Source organism: Taudactylus pleione, unplaced genomic scaffold (assembly GCF_031769625.1).
Source record: "Taudactylus pleione unplaced genomic scaffold, aTauple2 ptg000278l, whole genome shotgun sequence".
Lineage (NCBI taxonomy): Eukaryota > Metazoa > Chordata > Amphibia > Anura > Myobatrachidae > Taudactylus > Taudactylus pleione.
Window position 1 is genome coordinate 4,976,520 of NW_028284680.1, and position 13,857 is coordinate 4,990,376.

Here is a 13,857-nt window from a genome sequence, read left to right on the forward strand (position 1 = left end):
CAGCTCCTCATCCGGTCACTGATTGTTTTCACACAGCTCCTCATCCTGTCACTGATTGTTGTCACACATCTCCTCATCCTGTCACTGATTGTTGTCACACAGCTCCTCATCCTGTCACTGATTGTTTTCACACAGCTCCTCATCCTGTCACTGATTGTTTTCACACAGCTCCTCATCCGGTCACTGATTGTTTTCACACAGCTCCTCATCCGGTCACTGATTGTTGTCACACAGCTCCTCATCCTGTCACTGATTGTTGTCACACAGCTCCTCATCCTGTTATTGATTGTTGTCACACAGCTCCTCATCCTGTCACTGATTGTTGTCACACAGCTCCTCATCCTGTCACTGATTGTTGTCACACAGCTCCTCATCCTGTCACTGATTGTTGTCACACAGCTCCTCATCCTGTCACTGATTGTTTTCACACAGCTCCTCATCCAGTCACTGATTGTTGTCACACATCTCCTCATCCTGTCACTGATTGTTGTCACACAGCTCCTCATCCGGTCACTGATTGTTGTCACACAGCTCCTCATCCGGTCACTGATTGTTGTCACACAGCTCCTCATCCGGTCACTGATTGTTGTCACACAGCTCCTCATCCGGTCACTGATTGTTTTCACACAGCTCCTCATCCGGTCACTGATTGTTTTCAAACAGCTCCTCATCCTGTCACTGAATGTTGTCACACAGCTCCTCATCCAGTCACTGATTGTTGTCACACAGCTCCTCATCCTGTCACTGATTGTTGTCACACAGCTCCTCATCCTGTCACTGATTGTTGTCACACAGCTCCTCATCCTGTTATTGATTGTTGTCACACAGCTCCTCATCCGGTCACTGATTGTTGTCACACAGCTCCTCATCCGGTCACTGATTGTTGTCACACAGCTCCTCATCCGGTCACTGATTGTTGTCACACAGCTCCTCATCCTGTCACTGATTGGTGTCACACAGCTCCTCATCCTGTCACTGATTGTTGTCACACAGCTCCTCATCCGGTCACTGATTGTTGTCACACAGCTCCTCATCCGGTCACTGATTGTTGTCACACAGCTCCTCATCCGGTCACTGATTGTTGTCACACAGCTCCTCATCCGGTCACTGATTGTTTTCACACAGCTCCTCATCCGGTCACTGATTGTTTTCAAACAGCTCCTCATCCTGTCACTGAATGTTGTCACACAGCTCCTCATCCAGTCACTGATTGTTGTCACACAGCTCCTCATCCTGTCACTGATTGTTTTCACACAACTCCTCATCCTGTCACTGATTGTTGTCACACAGCTCCTCGTCCTGTCACTGATTGTTGTCACACAGCTCCTCATCCGGTCACTGGTTGTTGTCACACAGCTCCTCATCCGGTCACTGGTTGTTGTCACACAGCTCCTCATCCGGTCACTGGTTGTTGTCACACAGCTCCTCATCCGGTCACTGATTGTTTTCACACAGCTCCTCATCCTGTTACTGATTGTTGTCACACAGCTCCTCATCCAGTCACTGATTGTTTTCACACAGCTCCTCATCCTGTCACTGATTGTTGTCACACAGCTCCTCTTCCTGTCACTGATTGATTGTTTTCACACAGCTCCTCATCCTGTCACTGGTTGTTGTCACACAGCTCCTCATCCGGTCACTGACTGTTTTCACACAGCTCCTCATCCGGTCACTGACTGTTTTCACACAGCTCCTCATCCGGTCACTGACTGTTTTCACACAGCTCCTCATCCGGTCACTGATTGTTGTCACACAGCTCCTCATCCTGTCACTGATTGTTGTCACACATCTCCTCATCCTGTCACTGATTGTTGTCACACATCTCCTCATCTAGTCACTGATTGTTGTCACACAGCTCCTCATTCGGTCACTGATTGTTGTCACACAGCTCCTCATCCTGTCACTGATTGTTGTCACACATCTCCTCATCCTGTCACTGATTGTTGTCACACAGCTCCTCATCCGGTCACTGATTGTTGTCACACATCTCCTCATCCGGTCACTGATTGTTGTCACACAGCTCCTCATCCGGTCACTGATTGTTGTCACACAGCTCCTCATCCGGTCACTGATTGTTGTCACACAGCTCCTCATCCGGTCACTGATTGTTGTCACACAGCTCCTCATCCGGTCTCTGATTGTTGTCACACAGCTCCTCATCCGGTCTCTGATTGTTTTCACACAGCTCCTCATCCTGTCACTGATTGTTTTCACACAGCTCCTCATCCTGTCACTGATTGTTGTCACACATCTCCTCATCCTGTCACTGATTGTTGTCACACAGCTCCTCATCCTGTCACTGATTGTTGTCACACAGCTCCTCATCCGGTCACTGATTTTTGTCACACAGCTCCTCATCCGGTCACTGATTGTTGTCACACAGCTCCTCATCCGGTCACTGATTGTTGTCACACAGCTCCTCATCCGGTCACTGATTGTTTTCACACAGCTCCTCATCCGGTCACTGAATGTTGTCACACAGCTCCTCATCCGGTCACAGATTGTTTTCACACAGCTCCTCATCCTGTCACAGATTGTTTTCACACAGCTCCTCATCCTGTCACTGATTGTTTTCACACAGCTCCTCATCCGGTCACTGATTGTTGTCACACAGCTCCTCATCCTGTCACTGATTGTTGTCACACAGCTCCTCATCCTGTCACTGATTGTTGTCACACAGCTCCTCATCCTGTCACTGATTGTTTTCACACAGCTCCTCATCCTGTCACTGATTGTTGTCACACATCTCCTCATCCTGTCACTGATTGTTGTCACACAGCTCCTCATCCTGTCACTGATTGTTGTCACACAGCTCCTCATCCGGTCACTGATTGTTGTCACACAGCTCCTCATCCGGTCACTGATTGTTTTCACACAGCTCCTCATCCGGTCACTGATTGTTTTCAAACAGCTCCTCATCCTGTCACTGAATGTTGTCACACAGCTCCTCATCCAGTCACTGATTGTTGTCACACAGCTCCTCATCCCGTCACTGATTGTTGTCACACAGCTCCTCATCCCGTCACTGATTGTTGTCACACAGCTCCTCATCCCGTCACTGATTGTTGTCACACAGCTCCTCATCCGGTCACTGATTGTTGTCACACAGCTCCTCATCCTGTCACTGATTGTTGTCACACAGCTCCTCATCCTGTCACTGATTGTTGTCACACATCTCCTCATCCTGTCACTGATTGTTGTCACACAGCTCCTCATCCGGTCACTGATTGTTGTCACACAGCTCCTCATCCGGTCACTGATTGTTGTCACACAGCTCCTCATCCGGTCACTGATTGTTGTCACACAGCTCCTCATCCTGTCACTGATTGTTGTCACACAGCTCCTCATCCGGTCACTGATTGTTTTCAAACAGCTCCTCATCCTGTCACTGAATGTTGTCACACAGCTCCTCATCCAGTCACTGATTGTTGTCACACAGCTCCTCATCCTGTCACTGATTGTTTTCACACAGCTCCTCATCCTGTCACTGATTGTTTTCACACAGCTCCTCATCCTGTCACTGATTGTTGTCACACAGCTCCTCATCCTGTCACTGATTGTTGTCACACAGCTCCTCATCCGGTCACTGGTTGTTGTCACACAGCTCCTCATCCGGTCACTGGTTGTTGTCACACAGCTCCTCATCCGGTCACTGGTTGTTGTCACACAGCTCCTCATCCGGTCACTGATTGTTGTCACACAGCTCCTCATCCTGTTACTGATTGTTGTCACACAGCTCCTCATCCAGTCACTGATTGTTTTCACACAGCTCCTCATCCTGTCACTGATTGTTGTCACACAGCTCCTCTTCCTGATCACTGATTGATTGTTTTCACACAGCTCCTCATCCGGTCACTGACTGTTTTCACACAGCTCCTCATCCGGTCACTGACTGTTTTCACACAGCTCCTCATCCGGTCACTGACTGTTTTCACACAGCTCCTCATCCTGTCACTGATTGTTGTCACACAGCTCCTCATCCTGTCACTGATTGTTGTCACACATCTCCTCATCCTGTCACTGATTGTTGTCACACATCTCCTCATCTAGTCACTGATTGTTGTCACACAGCTCCTCATTCGGTCACTGATTGTTGTCACACAGCTCCTCATCCGGTCACTGATTGTTGTCACACATCTCCTCATCCTGTCACTGATTGTTGTCACACAGCTCCTCATCCGGTCACTGATTGTTGTCACACATCTCCTCATCCGGTCACTGATTGTTGTCACACAGCTCCTCATCCGGTCACTGATTGTTGTCACACAGTTCCTCATCCGGTCACTGATTGTTGTCACACAGCTCCTCATCCGGTCACTGATTGTTGTCACACAGCTCCTCATCCGATCTCTGATTGTTGTCACACAGCTCCTCATCCGGTCTCTGATTGTTGTCACACAGCTCCTCATCCGGTCTCTGATTGTTTTCACACAGCTCCTCATCCGGTCTCTGATTGTTTTCACACAGCTCCTCATCCTGTTACTGATTGTTGTCACACAGCTCCTCATCCTGTCACTGATTGTTTTCACACAGCTCCTCATCCTGTCACTGATTGTTGTCACACATCTGCTCATCCTGTCACTGATTGTTGTCACACAGCTCCTCATCCTGTCACTGATTGTTGTCACACAGCTTCTCATCCTGTCACTGATTGTAGTCACACATCTCCTCATCCGGTCACTGATTATTGTCACACAGCTCCTCATCCGGTCACTGATTGTTGTCACACAGCTCCTCATCCTGTCACTGATTGTTGTCACACAGCTCCTCATCCGGTCACTGATTGTTGTCACACAGCTCCTCATCATGTCACTGATTATTGTCACACAGCTCCTCATCCGGTCACTGATTGTTGTCACACATCTCCTCATCCTGTCACTGATTGTTGTCACACAGTTCCTCATCCGGTCACTGATTGTTGTCACACAGCTCCTCCTCCGGTCACTGATTGTTTTCACACAGCTCCTCAACCGGTCACTGATTGTTGTCACACAGCTCCTCATCCGGTCACTGATTGTTGTCACACAGCTCCTCATCATGTCACTGATTATTGTCACACAGCTCCTCATCCGGTCACTGATTGTTGTCACACAGCTCCTCATCATGTCAGTGATTGTTATCATACAGCTCCTCATCCGGTCACTGATTGTTATCATACAGCTCCTCATCCAGTCACCTCATCCGGTCACTGATTGTTATTCATACAGCTCCTCATCCAGTCACTGATTGTTGTCACACAGCTCCTCATCCTGTCACTGATTGTTGTCACACAGCTCCTCATCCTGTCACTTGTTGTTATCACACAGCTCCTCATCCGGTCACTGATTGTTGTCACACAGCTCCTCATCCTGTCACTGATTGTTATCACACAGCTCCTCATCCGGTCACTGATTGTTGTCACACAGCTCCTCATCATGTCACTGATTATTCTCACACAGCTCCTCATCCTGTCACTGATTGTTATCATACAGCTCCTCATCCGGTCACTGATTGTTATCACACAGCTCCTCATCCGGTCACTGATTGTTGTCACACAGCTCCTCATCTTGTCACTGATTGTTGTCACACAGCTCCTCATCCTGTCACTGATTGTTATCACACAGCTCCTCATCCGGTCACTGATTGTTGTCACACAGCTCCTCATCCTGTCACTGATTATTGTCACACAGCTTCTCATCATGTCACTGATTGTTATCATACAGCTCCTCATCCGGTCACTGATTGTTATCATACAGCTCCTCATCCGGTCACTGATTGCTATCATACAGCTCCTCCTCCGGTCACTGATTGTTGTCACACAGCTCCTCCTCCGGTCAATGATTGTTCTCACAGAGCTCCTCCTCCAGTCACTGATTGTTGTCACACAGTTCCTCCTCCTGTCACTGATTGTTGTCACACAGCTTCTCCTCCTATCACTGATTGTTTTCACACAGTTCCTCATCCTGTTACTGATTGTTGTCACACAGCTCCTCATCCAGTCACTGATTGTTTTCACACAGCTCCTCATCCAGTCACTGATTGTTTTCACACAGCTCCTCATCCAGTCACTGATTGTTGTCACACAGCTCCTCATCCTGTCACTGATTGTTGTCACACAGCTCCTCATCCGGTCACTGATTCTTGTCACACAGCTCCTCATCCTGTCACTGATTGTTGTCACACAGCTGCTCATCCGGTCACTGATTGTTGTCACACAGCTCCTCATCCGGTCACTGATTGTTGTCACACAGCTCCTCATCCGGTCACTGATTGTTGTCACACAGCTCCTCATCCTGTCACTGATTGTTGTCACACAGCTCCTCATCCTGTCACTGATTGTTGTCACACAGCTCCTCATCCGGTCACTGATTGTTGTCACACAGCTCCTCATCCGGTCACTGATTGTTGTCACACAGCTCCTCATCCGGTCACTGATTGTTTTCACACAGCTCCTCATCCTGTTACTGATTGTTGTCACACAGCTCCTCATCCAGTCACTGATTGTTTTCACACAGCTCCTCATCCTGTCACTGATTGTTGTCACACAGCTCCTCTTCCTGTCACTGATTGATTGTTTTCACACAGCTCCTCATCCTGTCACTGATTGTTGTCACACAGCTCCTCATCCTGTCACTGATTGTTGTCACACAGCTCCTCATCCGGTCACTGATTGTTGTCACACAGCTCCTCATCCGGTCACTGATTGTTGTCACACAGCTCCTCATCCTGTCACTGATTGTTTTCACACAGCTCCTCATCCGGTCACTGATTGTTTTCAAACAGCTCCTCATCCGGTCACTGAATGTTGTCACACAGCTCCTCATCCGGTCACTGATTGTTGTCACACAGCTCCTCATCCTGTCACTGATTGTTTTCACACAGCTCCTCATCCTGTCACTGATTGTTTTCACACAGCTCCTCATCCTGTCACTGATTGTTGTCACACAGCTCCTCATCCTGTCACTGATTGTTGTCACACAGCTCCTCATCCGGTCACTGGTTGTTGTCACACAGCTCCTCATCCGGTCACTGGTTGTTGTCACACAGCTCCTCATCCGGTCACTGGTTGTTGTCACACAGCTCCTCATCCGGTCACTGATTGTTGTCACACAGCTCCTCATCCTGTTACTGATTGTTGTCACACAGCTCCTCATCCAGTCACTGATTGTTTTCACACAGCTCCTCATCCTGTCACTGATTGTTGTCACACAGCTCCTCTTCCTGATCACTGATTGATTGTTTTCACACAGCTCCTCATCCGGTCACTGACTGTTTTCACACAGCTCCTCATCCGGTCACTGACTGTTTTCACACAGCTCCTCATCCGGTCACTGACTGTTTTCACACAGCTCCTCATCCTGTCACTGATTGTTGTCACACAGCTCCTCATCCTGTCACTGATTGTTGTCACACATCTCCTCATCCTTTCACTGATTGTTGTCACACATCTCCTCATCTAGTCACTGATTGTTGTCACACAGCTCCTCATTCGGTCACTGATTGTTGTCACACAGCTCCTCATCCGGTCACTGATTGTTGTCACACATCTCCTCATCCTGTCACTGATTGTTGTCACACAGCTCCTCATCCGGTCACTGATTGTTGTCACACATCTCCTCATCCGGTCACTGATTGTTGTCACACAGCTCCTCATCCGGTCACTGATTGTTGTCACACAGTTCCTCATCCGGTCACTGATTGTTGTCACACAGCTCCTCATCCGGTCACTGATTGTTGTCACACAGCTCCTCATCCGATCTCTGATTGTTGTCACACAGCTCCTCATCCGGTCTCTGATTGTTGTCACACAGCTCCTCATCCGGTCTCTGATTGTTTTCACACAGCTCCTCATCCGGTCTCTGATTGTTTTCACACAGCTCCTCATCCTGTCACTGATTGTTGTCACACAGCTCCTCATCCTGTCACTGATTGTTTTCACACAGCTCCTCATCCTGTCACTGATTGTTGTCACACATCTGCTCATCCTGTCACTGATTGTTGTCACACAGCTCCTCATCCTGTCACTGATTGTTGTCACACAGCTTCTCATCCTGTCACTGATTGTAGTCACACATCTCCTCATCCGGTCACTGATTATTGTCACACAGCTCCTCATCCGGTCACTGATTGTTGTCACACAGCTCCTCATCCTGTCACTGATTGTTGTCACACAGCTCCTCATCCGGTCACTGATTGTTGTCACACAGCTCCTCATCATGTCACTGATTATTGTCACACAGCTCCTCATCCGGTCACTGATTGTTGTCACACATCTCCTCATCCTGTCACTGATTGTTGTCACACAGTTCCTCATCCGGTCACTGATTGTTGTCACACAGCTCCTCCTCCGGTCACTGATTGTTTTCACACAGCTCCTCAACCGGTCACTGATTGTTGTCACACAGCTCCTCATCCGGTCACTGATTGTTGTCACACAGCTCCTCATCATGTCACTGATTATTGTCACACAGCTCCTCATCCGGTCACTGATTGTTGTCACACAGCTCCTCATCATGTCAGTGATTGTTATCATACAGCTCCTCATCCGGTCACTGATTGTTATCATACAGCTCCTCATCCAGTCACCTCATCCGGTCACTGATTGTTATTCATACAGCTCCTCATCCAGTCACTGATTGTTGTCACACAGCTCCTCATCCTGTCACTGATTGTTGTCACACAGCTCCTCATCCTGTCACTTGTTGTTATCACACAGCTCCTCATCCGGTCACTGATTGTTGTCACACAGCTCCTCATCCTGTCACTGATTGTTATCACACAGCTCCTCATCCGGTCACTGATTGTTGTCACACAGCTCCTCATCCTGTCACTGATTATTCTCACACAGCTCCTCATCCTGTCACTGATTGTTATCATACAGCTCCTCATCCGGTCACTGATTGTTATCACACAGCTCCTCATCCGGTCACTGATTGTTGTCACACAGCTCCTCATCTTGTCACTGATTGTTGTCACACAGCTCCTCATCCTGTCACTGATTGTTATCACACAGCTCCTCATCCGGTCACTGATTGTTGTCACACAGCTCCTCATCCTGTCACTGATTATTGTCACACAGCTTCTCATCATGTCACTGATTGTTATCATACAGCTCCTCATCCGGTCACTGATTGTTATCATACAGCTCCTCATCCGGTCACTGATTGCTATCATACAGCTCCTCCTCCGGTCACTGATTGTTGTCACACAGCTCCTCCTCCGGTCAATGATTGTTGTCACAGAGCTCCTCCTCCAGTCACTGATTGTTGTCACACAGTTCCTCCTCCTGTCACTGATTGTTGTCACACAGCTTCTCCTCCTATCACTGATTGTTTTCACACAGTTCCTCATCCTGTTACTGATTGTTGTCACACAGCTCCTCATCCAGTCACTGATTGTTTTCACACAGCTCCTCATCCAGTCACTGATTGTTTTCACACAGCTCCTCATCCAGTCACTGATTGTTGTCACACAGCTCCTCATCCTGTCACTGATTGTTGTCACACAGCTCCTCATCCGGTCACTGATTCTTGTCACACAGCTCCTCATCCTGTCACTGATTGTTGTCACACAGCTGCTCATCCGGTCACTGATTGTTGTCACACAGCTCCTCATCCTGTCACTGATTATTGTCACACAGCTCCTCATCGGGTCACTGATTGTTGTCACACAGCTCCTCATCCGGTCACTGATTGTTGTCACACAGCTCCTCCTGCTGTCACTGATTGATGTCACACAGCTCCTCATCATGTCACTGATTGTTGTCACACAGCTCCTCCTCCTGTCACTGATTGTTGTCACACAGCTCCTCCTCCTGTCACTGATTGTTGTCACACAGTTGCTCATCCGGTCACTGATTGTTGTCACACAGCTTCTCCTCCTATCACTGATTGTTTTCACACCGTTCCTCATCCTGTTACTGATTGTTGTCACACAGCTCCTCATCCAGTCACTGATTGTTGTCACACAGCTCCTCATCCTGTCACTGATTGTTGTCACACAGCTCCTCATCCTGTCACTGATTGTTGTCACACAGTTGCTCTTCCGGTCACTGATTGTTGTCACACATCTCCTCATCCTGTCACTGATTATTGTCACACAGCTCCTCATCCGGTCACTGATTGTTATCATACAGCTCCTCATCCAGTCACCTCATCCGGTCACTGATTGTTATTCATACAGCTCCTCATCCAGTCACTGATTGTTGTCACACAGCTCCTCATCCTGTCACTGATTGTTGTCACACAGCTCCTCATCCTGTCACTGATTGTTATCACACAGCTCCTCATCCAGTCACTGATTGTTGTCACACAGCTCCTCATCCTGTCACTGATTGTTATCACACAGCTCCTCATCCGGTCACTGATTGTTGTCACACAGCTCCTCATCCTGTCACTGATTATTCTCACACAGCTCCTCATCCTGTCACTGATTGTTATCATAGAGCTCCTCATCTGGTCACTGATTGTTATCATACAGCTCCTCATCCGGTCACTGATTGTTGTCACACAGCTCCTCATCCTGTCACTGATTGTTGTCACACAGCTCCTCATCCTGTCACTGATTGTTGTCACACAGCTCCTCATCCGGTCACTGATTGTTGTCACACAGCTCCTCATCCTGTCACTGATTATTGTCACACAGCTCCTCATCATGTCACTGATTGTTATCATACAGCTCCTCATCCGGTCACTGATTGTTATCATACAGCTCCTCATCCGGTCACTGATTGTTGTCACACAGCTCCTCATCCTGTCACTGATTGTTGTCACACAGCTCCTCATCCTGTCACTGATTGTTGTCACACAGCTCCTCATCCTGTCACTGATTGTTATCATACAGCTCCTCATCCAGTCACTGATTGTTATCATACAGCTCCTCATCCGATCACTGATTGTTGTCACACAGCTCCTCATCCTGTCACTGATTGTTATCACACAGCTCCTCATCCAGTCACTGATTGTTATCACACAGCTCTTCATCATGTCACTGATTGTTGTCACACAGCTCCTCATCATGTCACTGATTGTTATCATACAGCTCCTCATCCGGTCACTGATTGTTATCATACAGCTATATAGTACAGTATAGTTATACAGTATCTCTTCCCTCTGTGCAGGATTATTTGTTAATATCAGACATCCCGCATTTTCAGTGGCAGAGTTTTATTTACTGAGTTTTATTTTTCATGTTTACCACTAAACATCAAAGCCATTTGTATGGGGAATCCTATTTAACAATACAGCCAAATACTTATGTTGTCATTGACATTTTAGGCTGGCAATAACAGATTAAAATCATTACAAAATGTTTGATTCGGTGAATAAATATATATTTTTCTTTAATACATTTTATAAATTTTTTTCGCTCTCCTACATTGCTGGACCTGAAAGTCCATGTCTGCCAGGCGGCTTACGCATGCGGACATATACAAACGCTGCTTATTTTTGTGTTAATTACAGCAATAACTGATTCAATAAATATCAGCCTTATTGCCTCGATCAGCGCTCTCTTGATAAATAGGACCCCAGCCGTGATAAATCCGACTGGTGCGTCCTTATACACCACCATTCTCTGCTTGCATCTGTGAACGCAGCCGCTTGCATTGACGCTCCTGTAATACGCCCCCTGAGCGGACCTTTTTAGCGCGCGCTAGCAGCCACCTCCCAGTCACCGCCACGGAACACCCATCGCTTCTCCACCACCTTTCTGTTACCATCTGACCCGACTGCAGCAGCACTTTTCTGTGTATGCCCTGCGTAAAGCATGCGCCATAGGCGATTTCAGAATTTCTCACGCTTTCGCAGTTGCAAATAATTGCTGAACTACGTGAACATCAGCATTGCCTGCAGATTGCGTGCGACTCAGAATTAGGCCCTCGATGTTGAGAATACTAATAATTTAGTTGTAAAATAACATTAACATTTGTCATCATACTGTGATTCCCAGGAATTACTACCTGCTCTAGACGGTTTCTCTGTCTAACACTAGATGGCGCCGACGTATATCTTCAGCCCGGACACTTACGATCTCTGCTACATTTTTTTTTCATAGTCAGACGCATCCGAAGCCACAAAACGCAATCACAAACGCATTGCATTTATCGGCATATCAAAGCAGCGCAAATATAAAGTCACACTTGAGTATGGAAATAAGAAAGTGCGAAAAAATTCCACTTGTGAAAATAAAACTTCTGAATAAGGCTGTCGTTCCTCAGAGGACAGAACAGAACGTACATCCCTTCCTATGGTAATAGCCTAGTATTTTCTGCTTTATAAAAGCTGGTCTCAATAATACCATTTAATTAGCTAATTAAAGCCAATGATTAATTTGTACCTAGATTACATTATATTACAAGACAATGAGGCTGATTCAGCATTGCACGCAATATCGGGAACCCGTGCATGACAGGACCTATTCTGCGAGTTTGCAGAATAGGTCCTCCGTAATCGCACGTGTCTGTCCTGGTTTCCGGGAGTGGTGAGGCCAGGGACTGTGTCGACGGACGCAGTTTCCAGGCCTCGCAAGCCGGCCAGTCTGAGTAAGCTGAGGCTTACTGGCCCGGCGCCGTCCACCATCGCGACTGAGTGTGTGTGCGATGGGCTGGCAGAAGGCCCCATCTAGGCCCCTGCAGGGCAGCATTGCTGTACCAAGGTGCAAAGTTACTGCTGTCTTATGTTGTTTTGGTCCCAACTCATAATCAGGCCCTATGTGTGTGTGTGAGACTTTCTAATTCGCTGTTCGGAGTGCGTCTAGAAATGTGATCCTCCACCGGCGTGCTACATGAAGACCGGTCCCAGTAAAGCATAGGAGGGGACGGGCAGGCTGCCAGCTCTGAGCTTATGCAAGATTCAAGTCCTTTTGCAGCTGGAAACGGCCATGCGCGCCCCCGCACATAAGGACGCCCCCAGAAGTATCTTATTATAACACTTATGTTCCACAAAAGAAATCCAGTTCATGCACCGCTTCCCAAAACTAGGTGCAACTGCTGTGCTAGGATCGCTCCGCCGCTCCCCGGTCTTTGTAATGCTCTGTTCCTCCTCCACCATCGTCTTGCTCAGGGTTGGACGGGACCACAGGGGTACAGGGGAAATCCCCGGTGGGCCCCACTGCCTGAGGGCCCATCCGCCTCCTCCAGGTGTCAGGTTCCATTAAATGATCAGATACCTGGTGGAGTAGTACCACTGATCAACATAATTGCTTGGTTCCTTTCTATAGAAACTACAGATTTGCCTATTGGTTAGCCAAGCATCTGTGGTGGCTGGCCACACCCCCCTGGAGGCTGGCCACACCCCTTAAGCATGGGCCCCTACCACTGCATTCCCCCGGTGGGCCCTTCGTGCCTCAGTCCAACACTGGTCTTGCTGCATAAACCTTATCTCCATAATCTGGTACCCTAAGAGGGACACGGCAGCATCATCGCCGGTCTTACACCGCGCAGAGGATGTCTTCATCTTCGTTAATGGCATCCTCTGGATTTTCAGATGTTGTTCAGTCCCAAATTGACATTCTTTGCACAGTTGAGCCCATAGATCAATGTATAGAATAGTGGAATGCGTTACTAATATATCAGATAATGAGCTGAGCATCACCCCCTGGTATCCGGCTGCCCCAGGAACGGGCATATGCAGCTTCTCCACAAATCTGGATCTTCAGTCTGCAGAGGGAATTCTCATTTATGACTGTTCAGTGCCCCCCATCCACTCACAACATCTCATACCCCACCCGCTGTGCACAAGCTGACCATATATATTGTATATGCTGTGTTGGGACAACATGATGCGGCATAGAGTAATGTACAACAAATGTAAGATTTATGTTAATAGCTTATTGGTTATTTTTTAATCTGTTACTGATCCATCTGCCATTAACTTACAG

The 13,857-nt window shown here is 47.8% G+C and overlaps 1 protein-coding gene across 3 annotated transcripts in view; it reads left to right on the forward strand.

Annotated features, from left to right (window-relative positions):
- The window catches only part of ROBO4 (roundabout guidance receptor 4), a 389,036-nt gene that overhangs the window by 160,163 nt on the left and 215,016 nt on the right, over positions 1-13,857 (forward strand). The gene's annotated exons all lie outside the window — the stretch shown is intronic.